Raw genomic sequence first — 25,076 nt, 5'->3', positions numbered from 1 at the left:
TTTTTTGTGGAGCCACCATACTTTCTTCCATAATGGTTGTACTACTTTACATTCCCACCAGCAGTGAATGAGGGTTCCTTTTTCTCCACAGCCTCTCCAACACTTGTTATCACCTGTCTTGTTGATAATAGCTAATCTAACAGGTGTAAGGTGGTATTTCATTGTAGTTTTGACTTGCATTTATTGAATAGCTAGTAAGGATGAACATCTTTTCATATATCTGTTAACCATTTGTATGTCTTCTTGGGAGAAGTATCTGTTCAGGTCATCTCTCTAATTTTAAAGTGGATTGTTTGCTTATTTGTTGTTGAACTTTGTGAGTTCTTTATATATTTTGGATATTAACCCCTTATCACAGCTGTTGTTTGTAAATATCTCCCCTTTAATTGGCTGCCTATTTGTTTTGTTGTCAGTTTCTTCTGCTGTGCAGAAGTTTTTTTGTTTGTTTGTTTGATATAGTCCCATTCATGTATTTTTGCCTTTACTTCTCTTGCCTTTGGGGTCAAATTCATAAAGTGTTTTCTACAGTCAAGGTCCATGAGTTTAATACCTATGTTTTCTTCCATGCAATTTATTGTTTCAGATTTTATATTTAGGTCTTTGATCCATTTTGAATTAATTTTTGTGCAAGGGTACAAACTAGTCAAGTTTCATTCTTTTGCACATAGTTTCCCAATTTTCCCAGGACTTTATTGAAGAGGCTTTCTTTTCTCAATTGTGTGTTTTTGGCTCCTTTGTCAAAGATAATTTGTCCATATATATGTAGTTTTATTTCTTGACTCTCGATTCTGTTCTATTGGTATGTGTGCCTGTTTTTCTGCCAATACCATGCTCTTTTGATTATCATGGTTCTATAGTATGATTTGTAGTAAGGTAGTGTGATACCTCTGGCTTCATTCTTTTTTCTTAGGATTGCTTTGGTTATTCATGATTTTTATGGTTCCATACAAACCTGGTGATTTTTTGTTCTATTTATTTAAATAATGACATTGAGATTTTTGATGGGGATTGCATTAAATTTTTATATTGCTTTGGGATAAAATGGCCATTTTAACTATGTTGATTCTTCTAATTCATGAACATGGAATATTTTTCAATTTCATACTGTTTTTTAAAACTTCTTTCAATAATGCTTTGTAGTTTCCAGTGTATAGGTCCTTCACATCCTTTGTTAAGTTTGTTCCTTGGTATTTTATTATTTTTGTTGTTGCAATTGTAAAAGGATAGTTTTTTTAAGTTCATTTTCCGAAGTTTCATCATTGGCATGTAGGAAAGCAATACACTTTTATATATTGATTGTGTATTGTGAGACTTTATTTGTTTATTGTTTCTAATAGATTTTTGGTGGAGTCTTTGGGGTTTTCTATATACAAGTCATGTCAACTACAAAAAAATGATACCTTTACTTCTTTCCTGATATGAATGCCTTTTATTTCTTTTTCTTGTTCCTTATTTTAGAGGAAAAGCCTTCATTTTTTCACCATTGAGTATGATATTAGCTGATGATTTGTTATTTGTGGACTTCATTATGTTGAGGTACTTTTCTTCTATTCTGATTTTATTGAGCGTGTTAAGCATAAAGGGCTGTTATATCCTATGGAATGTCTTTCCTAATTATAGGATTATATGATTTTGTTCTTAGTTTTGTTGATGTGATATATTACATTGAACAATTTACATATGTTGAACCATCCTTCTGTTCCTGGAATCCCACTTGATAATGATGTATTATATATATATATGTTTATATATTATATGTTTATATATTATATATATATATATTATATATGGTTTTTTTGGTTTTTGTTTTTTTCTCAGACTCCCACATGCACCCACCAAGTTCCACCCGGCAAGCCCACTAGGGGGCGATGATCTTCCTATCTGGGCCCTTGCTTCATTGCAATGGGAGCCATTCTAGTGCCTGAGGCAGAGACCATGGAGCCATCCTCAGTGCCCAGGCCAACTTTGCTCCAGTGGAGCCTTGGCTGCGGGAGGGGAAGAGAGAGACAGATAGGAAGGAGAGGGGGAGGGTGGAGAAGCAGATAGGTGCTTCTTCTGTGTGCCCTGGCTGGGAATCGAACCCAGGACTTCCACACACCGAGCCAACGCTCTCCCGCTGAGCCAACCAGCCAGGGTCTTAATGTGTTGTTGCATTGGGTTTGCTAGTATTTTGTTTACGATTTTTGCATCTGTATTTATTAGAGATATTAATCTGTAGTTTTCTTTTTCTGTGTTGTACTTGCCAGGTTTCTGTATCAGGGTTATATTGGCCTCATAAAATGTGTTAGGGAGTATTGTTTCTTCTTCTATTTTTTGGGAGACTTTGAGAAGGATAGGTACCAAATCTTCTTTGAATGTTTGGTAGAATTCACCAGTGTAGCATCTGGTACTAGACTTCTGTTTTGGGGGAGGTTTTGATAGTTATTTCTATTTCCTCTGTGCTTAGAGGTCTACTTAGGTTTTCCACTTATTTGTGACTTGGTTTAGGAAGATTGTATAGTTCTAGGATTTATCCATTTCTTCTAGGTTGTTAAATTTGGTATCATATAATCTTTCATAGTATTCTATTATGATCCTTTGTATATGTGTGATGGCTGTGGTAATTTCTCCTCTTTCATTTTGGATTTTATTTATATGAGTCCTTTCTCTTTTGCCCCTAGTAAGTCTAGCCAGTGGTTTGTCGATTTTATTGATCTTTTCAAAGAACCAGCTATTCACTGTACTATTTTTTCTATTTTTTGTTCTCTATTTCATTTAGTTTTGCTCTAATTTTTACTATTTCCTTTCTTCTGCTGACTTTGGGTAGCCTTTGTTCTTTTTCTAGTTCTTCAAAGTCTGATATTAGGTTGTTTACTTGGAATCTCTCTTGTTTCTTGATATAAGTCTATAATGAGATAAGCTCTCTTATTACTGCTTTTGTTATATCACATAAATTTTGATATGTCATGTTGTCACTTTCATTTGTCTGTATATATCTTTTGATTTCTTCTTTTATTTCTTCTTTGACTAGTCATTTTTTAGAAGTATGTTGTTTAATTTCCCCATTGTTTTTGGTTTCTTTGCTTCTTTTTTTGTAGTTGAATTCTAATTTCAAAGCCTTATGGTCAGAAATATGCTTGGTATAGTTTCAATCTTCCTGAATTTGTTGATGTTAGTTTTGTGGCCCGATATATGGTCTACCCTTGAGAATGTTCCATGCACAGTGGAGAACAATGTATAATCTGATGTTTTTATATAAAATGTCCTGTAAATGTCTATTGTGTCCATTTTGTCTAGTGTGTTATTTAAGGGCAATGTTTATTCTTTTGTTTTCTGTTTGGACGATCTATCTAAAGCCATCAATGGTGTGTTGAAATCTCCAAGTATGATTATGTTTTTTTCTGTTTTTCTTTTTAGATCAGTTAGTAGATGTCATATATTTTGGTGCTCCCTCGTTTAGTGCATATATATTAAGAAGTATATGTCTTCTTGATATAATGTCCCCTTTACCATTATGAAATATCCATCTTTGTCTCTGGTTACCTTTGTTGTCTTGAAGTCAGCGTTGTCAGATATGAGTGTGGCTACACCTGCTTTTCTTTGGATATTATTTGCTTGAGGTATCTTTTTTCAACCTTTTATTTTGAGTCTACTTTTTCCTTGCATCTTAGATATGTCACTGAAGGCAGCATATGGTTAGGTTTTGCTTTTTGATCCAGTCTGCTACTCTGTATCTCTTTATTGGTGAGTTTAGCCATTTACATTTAGGGTAATTATTGACACTTGATGATTTCCTGTAGCCATTTTATATTTTGTTTTCTGGTAGCTCTGTGTCTCACTTAGTTATTCTTTTTTGTGTTTCTCTCAGTTGTTTCTGTTTGTTGGCATTTTATACTTCTTTCCTCTGTTTTTTTTTTTTTTTAAGCTGTTTGTTTCAGCAGTGACTCTTTCGTGGGTGCTTACCATTAGGTTCTTATGAGAAAAATATTCATATGTATAAGAGTCCTTTGTCTTATGAGTGCTTCTGTACTTCATCCTCCTTTGTTACTGCAGATCTTTATCCTCTCCCCTTTTATGTTATTGTTGTCACAGATTTTCCTTGTTTTTATTGTGACTTTGTTGGAACTTTTACTTGTAGTTTTTGTTTTGTTCTTTGTGTCTGGCCAAATAACCCCTTTCAGTATTTCCTGCAGTGGGGGTTTTCTGGTGATAAATTCCTTCAACTTCTGTATGTTTGTAAAAGTTTTTATTTCCCCTTCATATCTGAAGGTTAACTTTGATGGCTGTAGTATTCTTGGCCTGTAATTTCTCTCTTTCAGTACTTTGAATATTTGGTTCCACTCTTTTCTTGCTTGTAGAATTTATGCTGAGAAGTTCATTGTTAACTTAATGGGCCTTCCTTTATATGTTATGTTTTCCTTTTTCTTATCTGCCTTGAAGATTCTTTCTTTGTTATTGATTTTTGACAATTTTATTAAGATATACCTTGGAGTAGGTCTGTTTGGGTTGCAGTAACTTGCCATTCTGTTTGCTTCTTGGATTTGAACCTGTAACCCTTTCCATCAGCTTGGGAAGTTCTCATCAATTATTTGTTTGAATAGGTCTCCATTCCCTTCTCCCTCTCTTCTTCTGATATACCCATTATTCTTATAATGTTCTTTCTGTTGGAGTCAGACAATTCTTGTAGAGCTTTCTGTTTTTTTAATTTACAAGTCTCACTCCTCTTCTCTCTGTAGCATCTCTAGTTGCTTGTCTTCTACATCACTGATTCTTTCCTCTATCTGGCTTGTTCTATTAGCTAAACTTGCTACCTCAGTCTTCAATTTATATATCAAGTACTTCATCTCTTTTTTTAAAGTTTCAATCTCCTTGGTGAGGTGTTTGTTTTGTTTACTGAGCTAATTAAGTTGCCGTTGGTGTTTCCTTTAATCTCATTGAGTATTTTTAGGACTTCAATTTTGAATTTTCTATTGTTTAACTACAAGGTTTCCATGTGATTGAAACATTTTTTTGGAGTTTTTCATTTTTGTTCTAAATTATGTTTCTGTCTGTGTAGCCATGGTATCTGATTTCTTCTTCCTTGATGTAATTTTAGAGTGGTATTGTTAAGAACTCTAAAAACAGTAAAAAAACTAAGAACATAAAAAATAAAAATTAAAAAGTACAATAAAATATAAAAATTAAAATAATAATGACAAATAAAAAGGTAAAATCATAGAAAACAAATATTTTAAACAAAAGATCAAATAACCCACAAAAAATAAAAATACAAAATATAAAAATTAAAGAAAATAAAATTCAAAAGAAGAAAAGAAGGAAAAAAATAAACGTCTGTTTTGAGAGATTCCTTTTTTCTTCCAGTAGGTGTCACTGTATTACAAGTTTTAGCTCTGTGAAATTCCTGGGCTGTCCTCCCCTGAGATGTTGCTGTTGCAATGATGTAGTTGGGGCTGCAGTTCTGTTGGTAGGTGAGGTCTTTATGGCTTCATGGCTTTAACAATGGCAATATCAGGCTTTTGGGTACTCTTCCCCATGTCTCAACAGACCAAGGGAGAAGATGCAGAGCACTTCTTTTCTTCAGGGGAGAGAGTGGCTTTGGTGAGTTAGTTGTGGGGTCTGTCTCTGCCACTCTTCATACCTGGGGGGTGAGGGAGGTGGGATCTAGGAGGCTTGGGGGCTGCACTTTGGTTTTCTCTGTCTGTGTGCCAAGTGTGGGCTGTGGGAAGACTGCGGGAACACTAGCAGTGATCCCTGTTCTGCTGCCACTTTGGTTTACTATCGCCCCCTCTGCCCCTCAATCTCTTTGCTCCTCCCCACAGAAAGAGGCCCAGGCACTCCGGGCTTCCCTCTCCATATCCTTGCAGACAAAACCCAGTTAGCTTAACCTTCTCTCTTCCCCTTAGCCTGGCAGAAAACAAAAAAACAAACAAACCCAGTTATTCCACGTTTATTTCCTATCTGTAACCTACCACAAGTGCATTTTATCTTCAGCTCCCCTCCCCTTCAACTGTCCACCTTTAGTCCATTTGGTGTGAAGATCTTTCAGGCATGCCTGCGAGCCCAGCTTGTGTTCCTTTGATACATTACAGTTGTTCAATTTATTGAAATTTCATGGGGAGACATCAGGATTATCTCTCATGCTGCCATTACTCTGATGTCCTCCATGCCTACTTCTCAGAACTGGAGAAATAGTTATGGTATAATTACATGGATATTACTCAAGTTCATCCTTTGTGGTCTATTGTTTTCAAATTGGATCTTGTCTGTCACCTCAATGGGCTCAGAGTTCCTCAAGGGCAGGGACTAGCTGCAATCACTGTTTGTCCAACTTCTTCACAGTATACCCACCTTGGAGCAATGCCATGGGGCAGGTCAAAGGGTACCCTTCCTAATCAGCTTTACTGTCAACTCAGATATGTGGCATGCTGACTTTTGACAGACTGCAGAGTTGTGTTTTGGAGTTTTTTGTTGTTGTTGTTTTAAATTGTGAACTGCCTGAAGCATGTACAATAGAATCTGGTTTACCAAAATTTAATTTGTTCTCAACTTCACAAGGACATAGCTCTTGGCTAAAGTGAGATATATCTGGATTTATTTCTTCAATTAAAATGAATAAATATTTTGATGTATAGAGGGATAATTTTCCAAGAATTTTACTTGAGGAAAATGGAGACTCCTGAGCTGAGGGAGAGAGTTGGTGCAAGTTTTCCTCAGCAGTATGGGAGCATTGTGAAGTTGGGACTCCTAAGTCATCAGAAAGGAGGCCATGTCAGCCCCTTCCCCTCAACCTCAGAAAACAGTGCTCTCTTTCTAGTGGGTACTGAACCATTTGGGCTGCAGGGAGCATATAGAGCTACTTGTTCTGGCTGACAGGATTCCTGACTTCTGTCAGTGTGTGTCCTCTGAGAAGCAGACATCAAGATGGGATTAAATGTGCAAGTGATTTATTTGGGGGAAAATGTGAAAGATACAGGCATGGAAGCAGGAATAAGCAGGGAGAACCTTCCTACCACAGTGCAGGACTGACACCTGAAAAAGGAGATGGGAAAGGAAGGAGGCTTGAGAAGAAAGAGTGTTAGACTGCAGCACAGTTCTGATAAAGGCCTGGTCAGATTGATGGAAAATCCTTGAGCAAGGTTTGTCTGTTGGAGGAGTCTCATGTCACAGGAATGGCTGAGACTGGTATCCCTGCCAGACTTAGTCATTGGTTGGGAGCAACCTGGGGGAAACATGGCCTTGATGTGAACACCACCAAAGATCCAAAAATGTAGCAGTTGGAGCTGTTAGTGAGATCAGTTTTTTTGTAGCTGGTTCTCTCTAAGAGAGATCTGAGCAGTATATCTTTGCGCCCACAACACCATCCCTGCAGCCTCCTGGGCCTTTTCCCTGCCATCCTGCCTGGGACCTGTTCTCACTGGTTTGCTCCCAAGGCAAGTGTTTTTCCCCTTCCAGCTGAACTCAAGGCTAGACAATCTGCCTGTGCCTCTTTAAGCTCCACAGTAGTACCTGGACTCCTTGCTTTGCTGGAGTGTCTGTTTGGGGTTGGTAGGCTGTGGGGGTTGTTGGGTGGGGGCTGTGGGCTTTGACTCACCCACCAGTCAGACGACCAGTGCATGTGGTAGAGATATTTAAAAATAGTCCCCAAAGGAAAGCTGCTACTGCTTTTCTTTCTGGTCTGTGCCTTCTGCTCTTAGGCAAACCTGGAAACCACCTTCTCCATTCATTTACCTTCAAAGGAACACTAGTCTTATTTCTTAGAGCTGTATGGTTGAACAGCTCTCTGTGAGTTCTCAGCCAACCTGTGCTGCTTGTGATGGGGTAAAGGGTAAAGGGATGGGTCAGTGGGTAGTGGGCAGCTGACCAGGGCAAATGGAGCCATCTCTAATCAGGATCCTGAGAAAAAACATTTCCTCCGGAAGGGTGGCTACAATGTTGGCCTTGCTGGTGGCTCCTCTTGGTCAAGTACCAGGTCTGCTTTGCTATTGTGCTCCAGGACCTAGTCTAAAGCCTGGAACAGAGTGGGTGCCTAATACCTGCTTGTTGAACAAGTGTCTTCAGCTTCCTCTCCCAGTAATCCCCTTTGCCTTCCACCAACATGTTGTCTTCTTCAGAGGAGGAACTTTGTTTTGTTCATTGAGATATTCTAGCTCAGAGCCTGACATGTGATAAGCACTCAAAGAGTTTCCATTGGGGGCAAGAGCACCATTTCCAGGAGAACAAGTAGGAAGAAAGGGTAAGCTCTGTCCATGAGAGCTCCCAGACTGGTGGGGATACACAACTCCTTAGGCAACAGGTAGGGAGCCAAGATTTACTTGGAAATAGCTAGACAATAAGAACCCATTTTTAAAAAGCTATGAGCAAGAACTTAGTGGGTTACATCTGTCTAGAGAAGACTTGGGTGTTGAGGGGGATGTTGGAATGGCTGAGGTGACAAAGGCTGACTGGAGGCAGCTGTTCCACATTTTCTTTCCAATCATCTTACTTATGGGAACAGATGTTCTGACCCAGAACTCTGGACACATGGTCTGACCAAGGACCTGGATGCAGGAAAGTGGGGCAGGCCAGGAAAATTTGACAGGGCACTTCCTAGTGTTATGCTCATGGTAAGAAATATCCCAGATGGAGGCCAGTCTCTTTGCTGGAGAGCTGGGCTAAGTTCCCAGGAGGTGAATCTCACCAGCAGGCCTATCGTTGTCTCTTTTGCTGGAGGTTGGCATAACCTGAGTGCACCAAGGAAAGCAAAAGACTTCTTGGACCTATGAGAGAGCAGCAGTGTATTCTACGCAACTACTTCAGCTTAGACACCTGTCACAGACTCATACTAACCATAGCATAATGCCCTTTCAAGTCCTTGAGAGTTGATCTAACAGGAGGAACATTATATCCATTCATGTGTTGCTTTTGGATTCATAGCTGTTGTCACTGCCAGCCTAAGCTTGCAAGTACCCCACAGGGCAGGTTCCAAAGCTCTGTCATTCTTTGGGGGAGATTATTCTGTGCAACTTCAGATTCAGTGAGGGTTCATCATAGAGAGAGAAGGAACCAATAAACCAATGTCAGTCCCCTGAGATGTCTTTAGGTGGTTTTCCTACATTGGAGATGGGTTTGACCTGAGCCTTTCACACTCTATATGAAGCAGGCAGACTGGGGGGGGGGGGCGAGGGCTCAGATTGGGACTAATGTTAGGGTTAAATTAGGGATTAGTTCATGTCTAGGGTTAGAATGCAAGAAAGTGGTCTTCTCTTAGATGGGATCTACAGTCTCAGTTAACTTGCTCATACATTTAGACGAGATCGGGCACGTTCAGGGTGGTATGGCTGTAGATATTGCTCATACATTTAAATAGTGTCTGTTACTCATAAATGACACACTGGAACTTGTTTTATAAATCTTTGAAGGAAAAGCTTGAAGTTCAAAATTTTAGTTCTAGCTAAAGGTATGACAGTTTCCATCAACGGCAGGAGTGAAACAAGACATTCAACCATGATTGGCCATTAATGTGGCAGTGGCAGTTCTTTCAGCAACTGAGGCTTGGCAGGGAGCAGTATTTGGAAAGACCAGTTATTTTCAGGCTGAGGAGAGACTGGTTTAGTCTGGAGCTCCACAGTGGGTATAATCTAAAGGGAAAGGGTGTGGAATGACACTACGGTGAGGGCTTCAGCAATGCACTTTGGTTTCCTCCTCTTCTTCTTGGCTGACACTGTGTGCTAAGAACTGTGCTTATTGCCTTACAGTGGTTCCTCATCTATCATGGGGGTTAAGTTCCAGAATCCCCCATGGTAGGTGAAAATCTGTGAAGTAGCGACCTTATATTTGTTTTATTATTTATATATATTTTAAGGCTTTATAAACCCTCTCCACACTCTTATAAACCTTTCCCACACTTGTTTTGCTTATTTTACCACAAAAATAATTAAAATAATAAATATATAAAAATACCTATATACTGCAAAATCCTGTGATAATAGCAAAAAATCCACGATACAAAATTAGATATATAGAATTTAAAAACCTGTGATACAGTAGACCACGAAAAGTGAACTGCACTGTTGCAAGGGACGACTGTAAAAGTATTCTTATTTTGTCCTCAAGGCAATATACAAGGAGTGTCAAATATCATCCCATTTTGCAGATAAGGAAAACTGAAGCTGTAGGAAGTTAGATAACTTGTCTATAAGGTTAGAACAGGGCTAGGAGTGGGACCCAGGTCTTTCTGAATCCAGAGACTTTATCACTGCTATCTTCTGCTGAGTCGAGTTTTTCCTAGGGTCTAGGCTTGCTGTGAAACTCCCCAAGGGACAGGTGGCACCAGAGATCTTGGTACTTCTGATGCAAAAGTGCCCCAAGCATGACTTTTCCATAATGCCCTTCCTGTTCAGTGTCCCTAAAGCTCTGCTTCCTTTGGAATTCCTCAGTCCTACTAGACCTCCTTGGAATTTCCCCCGGCCCACGTGGACAGGAGTCTGCTTCCTGGTACATATGCTGTCTCTACAGACTCACTCCCAAATGACTGGGGTAGGGCCACTCACCCCAAGCCCCTACCATATTCTTCCCCTCTGTCTCCCTTAGCCCAGCTGCTCTTCACAGCTCTCTTGCCTCCTGATAACTGTGGGAGAATCTGGCAGTGTGCACATGAAGTTAACTGGACCCTGTCCAGGTTAGATTTCACTTGGTTATTCCTTCACCATACTTCTAACCTCCTAGGCCTTCTAGAGACTTAATCTCAGTCCTGGCTAATGCTGAACAGTCTGGTTTTTGCTCATCTGTGGAGTACATTAGTGTGTTGTTTACTGACATCTTACAGTATTTCAAATGAAGCTGTTCCTGGAGACTGTGCCTGGGGTTGGTCAGAGTTTGGTGTTAATGAAGCCAAGCATGTGGTCCCAGGCTGCATCAGGCCTAGTGAACTGTGCTGGGCTGCTAGCCACAGACTGAGGCTGACCTCAGACTCCATTTCAGATTGAACCTCAACCCTATCCGTGGGCTGATGGTGGGGGCCTGAACTATGGCGCATCAGTAGGCACGGACATCATACTAATAAACAAGCCAAGGCACTTGCAAAGTTTGTTCCAGGTTTCTGCCACTTCTTTCACCTTCTGCTATCCTTGTAACAGGCTTTAATGCAGATCTGGGCCTTCCTGCATTGGAAAAATTGGGTAGTAACAGTGTGTGCAAGGGGCCTTATCTAGAACTCCCTTCCTATCCTTGCACTGGCCTCTGGCCTCAGGCCCTGGCCACAGAGTCATGCTATCTCACTAAGGAGTAGTCTTTGCTTCCAGCCCTCCACCAGAGCTCTCTTCTATGCTCTACCACCTCATCCTAGCTGAACTGACCCCAGCTGGTCCCTAGAAGTATACAGATGGCTGACCTGTGGTGTTTATGGCTCCTTTTATTGACAAGGGTTACATTTGCCTAATTTGTAAGACAGCACAGAAAAGTGGCAATAGAACATAGGACTGGGTTGCACTGTGCCCAGCTGTCTCTGTTGCAGTGGTGGAAATGACTGGCTGGCACTGAGTTGCCACAGACTCTCCCCTGGTTCATCTGTGCTAATTTACAAGTGCACTGGCTGTTCTAAGGCTGGGTCCACTCTGTTGCCCTCATTAGCCCAGACTTCTCCCTTAACCAACAAAGGGTACCTGTGTTCTGGGATGTTACATTTATTTTTCAGCCTCTGCAAGTGTGTAGATTATGTTTTCTATTCTGTTTATGAAGTTTCTATTATTATATTTTCTGCCTTTCCCTCTGCCCATAGCAGGGGCTGAGTATAAGGGAGACAGACAGTGGAAGCTGAGAGCCACTCCACCAGGGGCTGTTCACCCTTATCTTTCTATTTATCTGTGGTGCCAGGCTGCTGCATTGCACAATTTGGGGTGCATGATATTACCTCTGTGCAACATGATGGATGCTATGACTGCATGTTTGTGTCCCCTTGGAATACATTTGTTAAAGCCATAGTCTTCAATGTGATAACATTAGCAGGCAGGGCCTTTGGGAGGTGAGTAGGTCAGGAGGATGGAGCCCTCATGATGGGATTACTGCCTTTATAAGAAGAAACTGGAGAGAGTTTGTTTCTCGTCTGTCTCCATCTGACCACTGACATGTGAGGATACAATGAGAAGGCCTGAACTGCCAGCACTTTGATCTTGGACTTCCCAGCTCCAGAAATGTGAAAAATAAATGTTGTCTGGTCTGTGGAATTTTTGTAAGAGGAGCCTGAACTAAGACAATGGACCGCTCCAACCCAGTCACATTTGTAGCTGCCAGACTAACTATGCCTGGTTCAGATTTTTGAATGGGCCCCTCTGGAGTTTGAGCGATCAACTGGAGCCTGAGAAGGGAGTGGCGGCAGAGCACTGTTCTCCATTTTAAGTTTCTTCTCCAATGTGCCATTTGGTAAAATGTCTCTCAGAGCCTCTTGGTCACACAGTCAGCAAAGCCCACAAGTGGGTCCTTTATCATCTTCTTTATCCAGTCTTCTATTGAAGGGCTTTTTGGTTGTTTCCATGTCTTGGCCACTGTGAACAGTGCTGCAATGAACATGAGGTTTTGGGGTATATACCCAGTAGAGGGATTGCTGGGTCATAAGGTAGTTCTATTTGCAGTTTTTTGAGGAACCACCATACTTTCCTCCATAATGGTTGTACTACTTTACAGTCCCACCAACAGTGGATGAGAGTTCCCTTTTCTCCGCAGCCTCTCCAACATTTGCTATTACCCGTCTTGTTGATAATAGCTAATCTAACAGGGGTGAGGTGGTATCTCATTGCAGTTTTGATTTGCATTTCTCTAATAACTAATGAAGCTGAGCATCTTTTCATATATCTGTTGGCCATTTGTATCTCTTCCTGGGAGAAGTGTCTGTTCATGTCCTTTTCCTCCTCTCCCCTCCTCAGGGAAATATCGTGATGACCTGTGAATTATATTATGCTAAATGGAACAAAAACTGCCTATAATGGAGGGCCTGATTTGGGGTGAAGAGTTCAAGGGGCAAAAAAAAGGAGTAGGGACCTACTAAATGCAAAAAAAAAAAAAGAAAATCTTAGACAAGCATAGGATGATTTGCTTGTAAGTGATGGTCGACTAAGAGATATAATGAGAGGGATAAGAGGGAACCAGAAAAAAGGAAAAAAAAAAGAATAATAAAGAAGAAAAAAATAAAAATAATAAGTAAAAATCTGTTGTATTAAGTGGAGCAAAGACTAAATACAATGGAGACCTTGGGTTGGGAGGAATGCTAGTGAGTTAAAAAGCAACGTAATAAGTATCCAAAATGCCACAAAAATAAACAAACAAACAAAAACAAAAACAAAAGCGAAAAAGAAAAATAAAACCAAAAAAAATCCTTGAGTCCCAAATTAAATAATTTGTTCGTGATTGAGGATTAAATGGGAGGAAAAGTAAAAGGAGAAAAGAAAAAACGAATAGAAAGGAAAAAATAAGAAAAAGAGAAAAACAAAGGAAGAAAAAAAAAGGAAGAGAAAAAAACAAAATAAAGCAAAACAAAAAAAAACAAAAGAGGAGAGAGTGAGAGTTAAGTGTTTTGGAGTATAACCTTAAAGGAGGGTGAGGATGAAGAAAAGAAATAAAATGTAACACTCATGGGTAGTGTAGTTCAAGAAACGGGAAGCATAAGATGGGCAGAGAATAAAAGGACCGAGGTGGAGGAAATAGAAATAATAATAATAAAGGCAATAAGATAGAAGAAACAAACAACAACAACAAAAAAAATTAGTGGAACACGTTGTAAAGTCTGTGGATTTTTCTTGATTTTGAGAGGTTAACTTCTTCCTTTTTCTTTTCTCTCCCTCTTCCTGGTCGGTGACTCTGTACCCCAGGCTCTGCCCCTGTGTCACACTTAGGTAGGGATTTGCAGTTGATGGGATTCTATGGCAATGTCATATAATTGGCTTTAGTCTTGCTGGTAGTCAAGGCTTGTTGGCGTTTGCAGGGTTCAATGATGAGAGAGCTTGCTTTTCTGGAGTCTCTCTCCTAGTCCCCCCTTCCTGAATTAGCAGCCTGGTGATCCAACTATAAGGCTGCTACTGCTTCTGCCTGGGGAGTAAGAGGCTCAAAGAGCTAGGAAATCCCCATTCTATCCCCACTCAGCGCAAGGCTTTGGGAAAGGCTCTGGCAGTCAGAGCCTCCAGTGTAATCAGGCGGGGGTGGGAGTCAATTGTTGTCAAGGTGACTGTTCAGCGCCTAGCATTCAGTTGGACCACTCAACCCAGGCTTTCCACACTTTGTAGCCTGTTTTGGCTGGGAAGAAGAGGCACTAGTCTCTGCTTGCGACTAGTGTAGTATAGATCTTATTATCTGCCAAGTCCCTCTTGTTAGCGTTTATCCCTGAATATGGAGGCTCTATCAATCAGAAGTTGCCCCCGCCCCTTTAGCAAGAGGCACTAAAAAATATCACGCCTCTTGTCTTGGATTGCTGAACTGAGAGAGATCTTATCAATTAGAGCCCCGTGGGTATGCAGATTTCATGGGTTAAGCTAATTTCAGTGATTGGGTCCGCAGCTGTGCTCCCGAAGGTATTTCAGGCTGCCTGCACGCCCCTCCCCCAACGCTTGATTGTTAGCTTGAATGGCTGGGTGAGGTGCCCCGCCCACGGAGAGATTCTCCCAAGTAGGGAAGACCGCCCTGGCGCCTCTCCCACTCGCCCCGCCGCTGGCGGCTGGGGTGCACCGGGCGCAGGATAATGGGGCACCCTGGGTGTGCGGGCCAGTAGGGCGCTCTGGGCGTGCGAATGGGGTGCTCCGGGCACCGGTGGCTGGGGACTCTCACTCGCAGTGCGCGGGCCGCTGGGAACGTTAGCGGTGCTCGCTCTGCGACCGGACCGCGGCACCAGGCGCGCCGGTGGCTGCTCGCAGCGCTTAGGCTGCCGCTCCCTGAGTGTGGGCCGACTCACCACAGGCACACTCCCTCCGCGGCTTGAATGAACGTCCCTGCGGTAGTTAGCTTCCTCCACACCCTCGTCTCTCAGATTCAAGTGATAACAGTCCTTTCGCTTTCAGTTTGTGTGGAACTCCGGAATGCTCAGAGGATAAATTTTTCTGTTTCTAGTTGATAAATTTGTTGTGATTTTGGGGAGATCTGTCGGATGCGCTGCTCACGGCGCCATTTCCATGACGTCACTCCACTTCATGGTATCTTTTGCTCATTAAAGATTGAATATGTTTATTTACCAATTTTCTAAGAAAAACCCATCTATCCCAGAAAATACCAACAGATGGTTCTAGATAAACTATATTTGGATCCCACTTTTGCCACTTTGTGAGTGACCTTGGCCAAATGACAGCTTTTCAAACCCTCACTATATATAAAATAGGGATGATCATAGCAACTACCTCATAGGATTGTGATGTGGATGATACATGATGTTGAATGTCAAGAGTATGGATCGATTGAATTATGTGAAGGTTGAGACTGTGAGAGAGGAGAGAATCTTCTCCCTAAGGTGACCTTGATGCATAGTTCCATTACTCTAGGGTGACTTCTCCCCATCATGCATCCAACAGTGTAAATTATTTCACCAATGTGAAGGCAGGTGGAGGGGCATAGGACACATGTAGATTTGGACAAGCGATTGACAGATACTCCAGTGACACCCCTGTGGGCAAGGTGTCCCCTGGGGCTGGAGGACAGTCTTAATTATAACTGTAAGTGAGAGCTCACTTGAGTAGCTCATGTGCTCAAAATAGAATGGTAGAGACACCAATGACATGCAAACCTGGAAGGCTTCTGCAACAGGTGAGGACCATCTTCCTCCCTCCCCCATCTCAGCCTAGTTGAGGTCACCTGCGGCTGCAGGAGAAGGCCCTTTCCAGAAGGCCCATGTTTCTGACCTCCACTGCCTGTAGCTTCTCAGTCGAGACAGGGCTTTGTCCAGCACTGGTGAACTTGCCCAGGCGAACACAGGAACCTGACTCCCGGGCAGCCTTCAACTGTTGGGGAACGCAAATCAGTGGAGAAATGCCCTAGTGCCCCCAACCTATCCCAGCAATCCAGCAGGACAAGTCTGAGGCGTATCCCCACAGCGTCTCAGCCAGTCTCCCAAAGGATGGAGCCCTAGCTGCCCCAGGGCTACCTGCTATTGAACACCTTCACTGGATTCTCTCCCTTTCCCTACTTCTATACGTGTGCATCACATGACCGCCTTCCCAATAAATGATCTAAATCCAAGTTCTTGTCTCCAGGGCTGCTGTTGAAGGGAGCCCAAACTCAAACATGTTTTCTACTGTACTTTGCATGAGCCAGGTGAGTGAGCAACAGGACCGTGAGAAAAACTCAATACAAAAGAAATGGAATAAGCCTACCGGACATCTGTTTTCAAAGCACTTTCTTTCACCTGCATCCTTGTTATTCAAAGCACAGAGGAGCAGGTTAGGCATCACCTGGGAGCTCGTGAGAAATGCAGACACAACCCAGGCTGGCTGGCTCAAATCTGCATGTTAATGAAATCCCCAGGTGGTTGTATACACACTACTGTTTGAGAAGCCCTGCCCTACATTATCTTCCTAGGTTCTCACGAAGTTCCTATAAGAAAATGCTACTATTTGTAGTGGATTTGTTAGTGTCCCCCCAGAATTCATGTCTCCCAGAACTTCAGAATGTGGTCTTTGCAGGTATAATTCATTAAGATGAGCTCATACTGAGCAAGTTGGGCCCTAAATTCAATGACTGATATTCTTATAAGAAGAGGACTCACAGAGACACAACGAGAAGGCCATCTGGCAGAGATTAGAGTGATGCTGCCGTAGGCCAGAAAACATTGTGAGGCAGGTAGAGCTGGGAGAGGCAAAGAAGGATCCCAGCCTTCAGAGAGGGCGTGACACTACCCACATCTTGGTTTTGGACTTATAGCCTCCAGAACTGTGAGAGAATAAATTTGTTTTTTTTTTTGTTTGTTTGTTTGTTTGTTTGTTTGTGGGTTTTTTGTTTTTTGTATTTTTCTGAAGTTTAAAACGGGGAGGCAGTCAGACAGACTCCCGCATGCACCTGACCGGGATCCACCCGGCACACCCACCAGGGGGCAATGCTCTTCTCATCTGGGGCGTTGCTCTGTTGCAACCAGAGCCATTCTAGCGCCTGAGGCAGAGGCCACAGAGCCATCCCCAGTGCCCAGGCCATCTTTGCTCCAATGGAGCCAAGGGAAGAGAGAGACAGAGAGGAAGGAGAGGGGGAGGGGTGGAGAAGCAGATGGGTGCTTCTCCTTTGTGCCCTGGCCGGGAATCGAACCCGGGACTCCTGCACGCCAGGCCGATGCTCTACCACTGAGCCAACTGGCCAGGGCCTAAATTTCTGTTTTAAGCCACTCAGTTTGTGCTACTTTGATACAGTGGCCCTAGGAAACTAATCATTCCCAATTTCACAGCCACAATAGTGGTAAAGCCAGGATTTGACCTCGGCACAGCTTCTGTTGCTGACTCAACATCATGCAATGGGTGTCAGGCCCACGCAGGTCTCTGGGAGCATTTCCAGGGTCCTTTTATTATTAGCCTTGCCCTGTTCCACATTGTTTTCCAGGACTTGGAGGCAGGCACAGGGACACATTGCTCAGGTGTGTAGATGACACAAGGCCTGGGGGGGGTTGGTTAATATACTGAATTGGGGCTCAGGAAGAGTTAGACAGATTAGAACAAGGGCCCCAACACCAGATGTTGGAACTACACAGGGATGAGGGGAAAGTTCCGCACTTAGTATACAAAGAGCAACCATACACAAACAGGACAGGGAAAGATAGTTTGACAGATATTCTCATAGAAACAAAACCTGAAGCTGACAGGTATGTAGTTAAAATGATCTCAAGCTCAGCTGGATTTGAGAGTGTGATACAGTTAGTGACGAAGGAAAATAGCCTTTAGCTGTATTAATAGAAAAGCAGTGATAGAGTGATAGCATACTTAGCTTCTACTTTGTGCTGCTCTCGCCATCCCTGGAGGACTACATCAAGGCAGGGGTACCATTTTTTTAATGTTTACTGTATTGATTTGAGAGAGAGAGAGAGAGAGAGAGAGAGAGAGAGAGAGAGAGAGAGAGAGAGAGGGAGAGACAGGAACATTGATCTGTTCTTGTATGTGACCTGACAGGGAATCAAACCAGCAACTTCTGCAGTTCAGGACAATGCTCTAGTAACCAACTGAGTTATCTGGTCAGGACTGGAGGTATTACTTTTTAAAGAGGACTATAAGCTAGAGAGGTTTTTTTTTAGGGGGGATGACCAGAATGGAGAAAATTCAAAAATAAAGCAGTGATGCCTGACCAGGTGGTGGCGCAGTGGATAGAGCATCAGACTGGGATGCGGAAGACCCAGGTTCGAGACCCCGAGGTCACCAGCTTGAGCATGGGCTCATCTGGTTTGAGCAAAAATTCACCAGCTTGGCTCAAGCAAGGGGATACTTGGTCTGCTGAAGGCCCATGGTCAAGGCACATATGAGAAAGCAATCAATGAACAATTAAGGTGTCACAATGTGCAACGAAAAACTAATGATTGATGCTTCTCATCTCTCCGTTCCTGTCTGTCTGTCCCTGCCTATCCTTCACTCTCTCTCTCTGTCTCTGTAAAAAAATTGAAAAAAATAAAGCAGTGATAATAGCTGCCATTTACCAAGTGCTTCCTGTGCCAGCCACTGGGCTAGGTGAAGTAAGACAGACTCTGTCCCTGTCCTTAGGAAACTTACAGCCTACTGAGAAAAGACAAGCAATATACCCCACGGCAGAGAAATACATGTATTTATTTGAAAACCTACAAATACTACAGAGCAGTGCAGGGTGTTATGAGAGTACTTAGCCACAGAACTTGACCCAGACTGGGGTTCAGAGCAGGCTGCCCTGAGGAAATAGCATTTTCATCTTTGATCCAACTTATGAAAGCTGAGTAAGTGTTGCCCAGGAAACCATAGCACCTTTTAAACCGAGATCATCAGGTTCAAAGGCCCTGGGGCACATTTGACGAGGGAGAACAGTTGTATTACAGGATGTTGCTTGGTTAGATGAGGGTGTTGGAAACATCATTTTGGCTCTATTGTGAGGAACAGATGGGAGGGGGCAAGAGTTGGTGCTGGGAGACCAGTTAGGAGGGTGTCATAGTCATCCTATGCCAGTTGGCTATTGCCTCTGTAACAAAGTACTGTAGTCTCCCCTTGTCCCAGGAGATACTTTCCAAAATCCTTAGTGGATGCAGATAGTACCATAGTGTGTGTGTATGTGTGTATTTTGTGTATTTTTCCCCCTATGCGTCCCTACCTTTTCACTTAAAAGAAGTACATTACAGCTTCTCTTTGACAAATCTACTGTATTTCCCCATGTATAAGACACCTTTTTTCAAAAAAATGTGGGGTCTAAAAACTGGATGCGTCTTATACAGTGGTTGTAAATTTTTTTACTTGAATTTCCTGCTTTTTGACGCTTGTTTTTGTGCTCATTGTTGAAGACAGTGATTTGTTATCAGACACAGATGAGGACAAGCTAATGAATGAAAGCTTTGACAGTGATAAGAAGTTGTATGAATTTTATGATGAATAAAACTTGAGTTCAATTACTTTATGCAATACTTTTTTTTTCAAATTTCAAGCCCCCAAATTAAGGTGCATCTTATACATGGGAGCATCTTATACATGGGGAAATATGGTAAATTCCAACATCGCTATTGTGTTTTGGGACCATCAAGTAAAATAAGGGTTACTTGAACATAAGCACTGTGATATCACCACAGCTGATCTGATCACTCTGCTAACTACTGACTAACAGGCAGGGGAGTGTCTATAGTGTGGAGACTTTGGACAAAGGGATGATTTACATCCTGGGAAGAACAGAGCAAGACTGTCTGAGATTTCATCATACTATTCAGAATGGCCCATGATTTAAAACTTATAAATTGTTTATTTCTGGAAATTTTCATTTAATATTTTCAGACTTCAGTTGATAGTGGGTAACTGAAACAAGGGACAATGAAACCACAGATAAGCCACAAACTTAGTGGTTTAAAACAATACAAATGCATCCTTTTACAGTTGCGGAGATCAGAAGTCCATAATGGGTCTCATTGGGCCAAAACCAAGATGTCAGCAGGACTGTGTTCCTTCTAGAGGTTTTTCTGGTTTCTAGAGGTAGCCATATTCCTTGGCTTATGACAGCTTTCCATCTTCAAAACCAGCAATGACCTATCAAGTCTTTCTCGTGTTCCATCACTTTGAATCTGACTCTCCTGTCTCCCTGTTTTGCTTATAAGGACCCTTGTGATTATATTAGGTCCATTCACATCATCTGGGATAATGCTTATATCTCCCTGTTTTAAGTTAGCTGATTAGCAACTATAATTCTCCCCTGCTACATAACATGCCACTTTCACAGGTTCTGAGAATTAGGATGTGAACATCTTTGAATGGGGGACATTGTTCTGCCAACCACACATCCCAATTTACACACATTATTACTTCATTTACTCCTCTCAACCCCTGCAAGAGATTGTTACTTTCTCTTTCTTTCTTTCTTTCTTTCTTTCTTTCTTTCTTTCTTTCTTTCTTTCTTTCTTTCTTTCTTTCTTTCTTTCTTTCTTTCCTTTCTCTCTCCTTCCCTTCTTTCTTTCTTTTTTTCTTTCTTTCTTTCCTTTCTTCTTTCTTTCTTTCTTTCTTTCTTTCTTTCTTTCTTTCTTTCTTTCTTTCTTTCTTTCTTTCTTTCTTTCTTCTTTCTCTCTTTCTTTCTTTCTTTCCTTTCTTTCTTTTGAAAGAGACAGACAGAAAGGGAGAGAGATGAGAAGCATCAACTTGTAGTTCCATCACTCTAGTTGTTCATTGATTGCTTCTCACATGACCAGGGGGCTCCAGCTGAGCCAGTGGCCCCTTGCTCAAACCAGTGACCTTGGGCTCAAGTCAGTGACCAGGGATCCTGTTGATGATCTTACACTCAAGCCAGTGACCCCCTGCTCAAGCTCATAAACCTGCTCTCAAGCTGGATGAGCCTGAGCTCAAGCTACTGAACTCAGGCTTTAGAACCTGGGACCTCAGTATCCCAGGTCGATGCTCTATCTACTGTGTCAACACCAGTCAGGCAAGATTGGTATTATTAGTGCTTTTTGAAGATAGAACACTGAAGCTCTGGGAAGTGGCAGAGTACAGAGTCAGTCTCCTGGTTACCTGACTGCAAATCCTGCCATCCCAGCTCTTCTCCAAACTGCCTTTTCATGTGCTTATAGCACAATCTGGAGGGCACAGGGGAGCAGATTTCTAATGTGTTTCTTGCTGTTCCTGTCACACAGGGACAAGTTCTGGGTGACTCCAGAAAGCAGAATCATGTAAATAATTACAAGGTGTTAAATTAAGGTTTTTAATGACTCAATGTTATAGTTGGAAGGGATCTGAAAGGTCAGCTAGTCTATTTCCTTTTAAGGAAACCAAGGCCCAGAGAGGGGAAATAATTGACTAAGGCCACACAGCTTATTAGTAGCCTAATAAAGAATTTTCAATTACAGTTCTCCCAACAATGGTATAGGCTGTAGTATTAAGTGAGGGACTCTACATCTCTGCAGAGGTTTGATCATCTGACAGGAACCCCAGCACAGTCATTGCTGGCAATTTTTAAGGGTGTTGAGAGCAATTTTTTAAACCACAAAATGCAAGAGTATGTATGTGAATGATTTTCTTGTGTTAAGTTAGAGAAGTTCTTCCTATAATAGTATCATTCTTACTCTTTTGTCGTCTGATGTGTGTTTTTTTAAAAATTGGGTTTATTGTGACTCTACAAACATGAAGGTCAGGGGTCCCAAACTACGGCCTGCGGGCCGCATACAGCCCCCTAAGGCCGTTTATCTGGCCCCCACCACACTTCCAGAAGGGGCACCTCTTTCATTGGTGGTCAGCGAGAGGAGCATAGTTCCCATTGAAATACTGGTCAGTTTGTTGATTTAAATTTACTTGTTCTTTATTTTAAATATTGTATTTGTTCCCATTTTGTTTTTTTTTACTTTAAAATAAGATATGTGCAGTGTGCATAGGGATTTGTTCATAGTTTTTTTTTTATAGTCCGGCCCTCCAACGGCCTGAGGGACAGTGAACTGGCCCCCTGTGTAAAGAGTTTAGGGACCCCTGATGAAGGTAGTTTTCTCTTACTGACAGGCACATACATCTAGATCCTGGAAGATGCCACCTCTGCTCTCTAGGATTGTAGTTTATAATAAAGTTGATGCTAGAGTGATTAAAAATGGATTTATTAAGGCAAATTTACATACATCAAAATTCACCCTTTTATGTGTACAGTTCAAAGAATTTTAACAAATGTGTACACTCATGTAAACACCACCATATTCAGGAAACACTTCCACTACCTCAAAAAGTCTACAAAGTTCTTTGAGCCTCCTCTTTCTTAAGTGATTCTTTTTAAATAAATATAGATTCACAAGAAATTGCAAAAAGAGTACAGAGAGGGCCCATGTACCATTCATGCAGCTGTCCTCAATACTAACATCCTACATAACTGTAGCACAATAGCAAATCCAGTGAAATAACTTGGGTGCAATACCATTAGCTGGACTGTGTTCCTTCTTCAGAGTTCATGAGTTTTTCCATGCACTCATTTTACATGTGCATGTTTGTATGTATAGTTCTATGTGATTTTATCACATGCAGGTTTTGCATAAAGACCACCATAAAAGAACTCCCTGGAGTTACTTCTTCAGAATCACACCCATCTTCACCCCCTTTCCATTCCCGACCCCTGGAAGCCATTAATCTGTTTGTGTCTTATTTCCTATACATTATCATTAAATGGAATTTTTAATGAGAAAATACATTGATGAATAAATTTACACTGGGAAAATCCAAACTATTCTGGTATTTTGGAAGAACTCTTTGACGCTCATTTCTCATTTCGGTTGTTTTCTTAAGGCAATCTCTGTTATGGCTTTGGAAAACCTAACCTTTTGTCTATGGATTAATTTTATATGTCAACTTGACAGGGAGACAGGGCACCCAGATTCAACATTATTTCTGAATGTGTCTGTGAGGATGTTTCAGGATGAGAATGGCATTTGAACTGGTGGGCTCAGTAAAGTAAACCCTCCTTCCCAATTTGGGTGGGCATCAGCCAGTCTGCTGAAGACCTATTCAGAACAAAAGGCAGAGGCAGACACAGTTTGTTCCCTTCCTGCCTGCTTGCTGGAGCTGGACATCAATCATTTCCTGCTCTCAGACTGAGACGTAAACCCTCAGCTCCCCTGGTTCTCTGGCTTTCAGACTGGAACTAGAATTATATCACCAGTTCTCTTGCATTTCCAGCTTGCAGATGGCCGATTATGGGACTTCTGAGTCTTCATAACAGCTAGAGCCAATTCCTCATAATAAATCTACATATTTATATATATCTCCACCTCTGTCTCTATATCTACATATTCTGTTGGTTCTATTTCTCTGGAGAACTCTAAGACACAGTACATACATTCCATGTATATGTACCTACCTGTAAAAATAGATTGTTGTGTATGTGTTTAACATATACTGTATCACACATATTGTTCCACAGCTTGGGTCTTTTCACTTAATTATATGTCTTGGAAAACTTTCTTTTCTCTCTTTCTCTCTTCTCTCTCTCCTTCCTTTCCTTTCTTTTCCTTTCCTTTCCTTTCCTTTCCTTTCCTTTCCTTTCCTTTCCTTTCCTTTCCTTTCCTTTCCTTTCCTTTCCTTTCCTTTCCTTTCCTTTCCTTTCCTTTCCTTTCCTTTCCTTTCCTTTCCTTTCCTTTCCTTTCCTTTCCTTCCCTTTCCTTTCCTTTCCTTTCCATTCAGAAATAATGTTGAATCTGGGTGCCCTGTCTTCCTGTCAAGTTGACATATAAAATTAATCCATAGACAAAAGGTTAGGTTTTTCAAAGCCATAACAGAGATTGCCTTAAGAAAACAACCGAAATGAGAAATGAGCGTCAAAGAGTTCTTTCCTTTCCTTTCCTTTCCTTTCCTTTCCTTTCCTTTCCTTTCCTTTCCTTTCCTTTCCTTTCCTTTCCTTTCCTTTCCTTTCCTTTCCTTTCCTTTCTTCTTTCTTTTTGTTTCTTAAGTGAGAGGAGGGGAAATAGTGAGACAGACTCCTGCATACACACCCTGACCGGGTTCCACCCAGCAACCCCTCTCTACGGCTGATGCTCAGATCAACCAAGCTATTTTTAGCATCTGAGGCTGATGTGTTTGAACCAACTGAGCAAACCTCAGTGCCCAGGGCTGAAGCTCAAACCAATCAAGACACTGGCTATGGGAGGGGAAGAGGGAGAGAAGGGGGAGAGGTAGGGGAGAGAAGCAGATGGTCACTTTTCTTGTGTGCCCTGACAGGGAATGAATCTAGGACATCCATACGCCAGGTCGACACTCTATTTACTGAGCCGACTAGCCAGGGCTTGGATAACTTTCTATAGCCACATATTCATGACTACTGCATTAAAAAAATCTCTGCATAGCATTTCATACTATGGCTTCCCCATAACTTAAATAAGTTAATACCCTGATGCTGGACATTTAGGTTGCTTTTGGTTTTTCTCTATTACAAGCAATGCTGCAATGACCAGCCATTGTGCACATACACCCAAGCACTGATGATAACCCGACAGTTATGATTTGCTTTCTAGAGTAGGAGGAAGAGGGATGAATGAAGTTCCAATTGACAGTGAATTGCCCCAAACACACGAGTGGCAGTGGGTCCCCCTTATGAGTGCCATCTGGGACTGTTTATTCTGAAGGCTGACAGCCACTGGGCTTGAGTATTTTGGAAGTGCCTTTTAGCCCTGAAGCTTTGAGGTTTTCTTGAGTCAGCCAAGGTCCACATCATGCAACCAGAATTGACTTCTAACTCCTGGGCCTGAACTCTTCCTCCGCCAGCTTTTAGGACCCATGAGATGAAGGAGTCTAGGGGGATCCCTTTATTTTGTGGGAACCATCTATTGCTTTGATGAAGGCTGTTTTGACTTAATATGCTCCAAACCCAGAGAGACTACATGCCATTCCTGCAAAATAGAGATGATGGAGCTAAGAAATCATCAAGTTCTTCTTTAGCAGCAGGGGTAGTGATAAATCCATTTTTTTTCCTAAGGAAAAAAAAACAACAACAAAAAACAACAAAGT

At 41.8% G+C, this 25,076-nt stretch overlaps 1 long non-coding RNA gene and 1 pseudogene across 1 annotated transcript in view; one reads left to right on the top strand and one right to left on the bottom strand.

Annotated features, from left to right (window-relative positions):
- The window catches only part of LOC136386002 (mitotic checkpoint protein BUB3 pseudogene), a 29,951-nt pseudogene extending 13,578 nt beyond the window's left edge, over positions 1-16,373 (bottom strand).
- The window catches only part of LOC136385535 (uncharacterized), a 121,485-nt gene that overhangs the window by 52,880 nt on the left and 43,529 nt on the right, over positions 1-25,076 (top strand). The window lies entirely within an intron of this gene.

Source organism: Saccopteryx leptura, chromosome X (assembly GCF_036850995.1).
Source record: "Saccopteryx leptura isolate mSacLep1 chromosome X, mSacLep1_pri_phased_curated, whole genome shotgun sequence".
In the NCBI taxonomy this organism is placed as follows: domain Eukaryota; kingdom Metazoa; phylum Chordata; class Mammalia; order Chiroptera; family Emballonuridae; genus Saccopteryx; species Saccopteryx leptura.
This window is presented reverse-complemented; position numbering and strand designations above follow the sequence as displayed.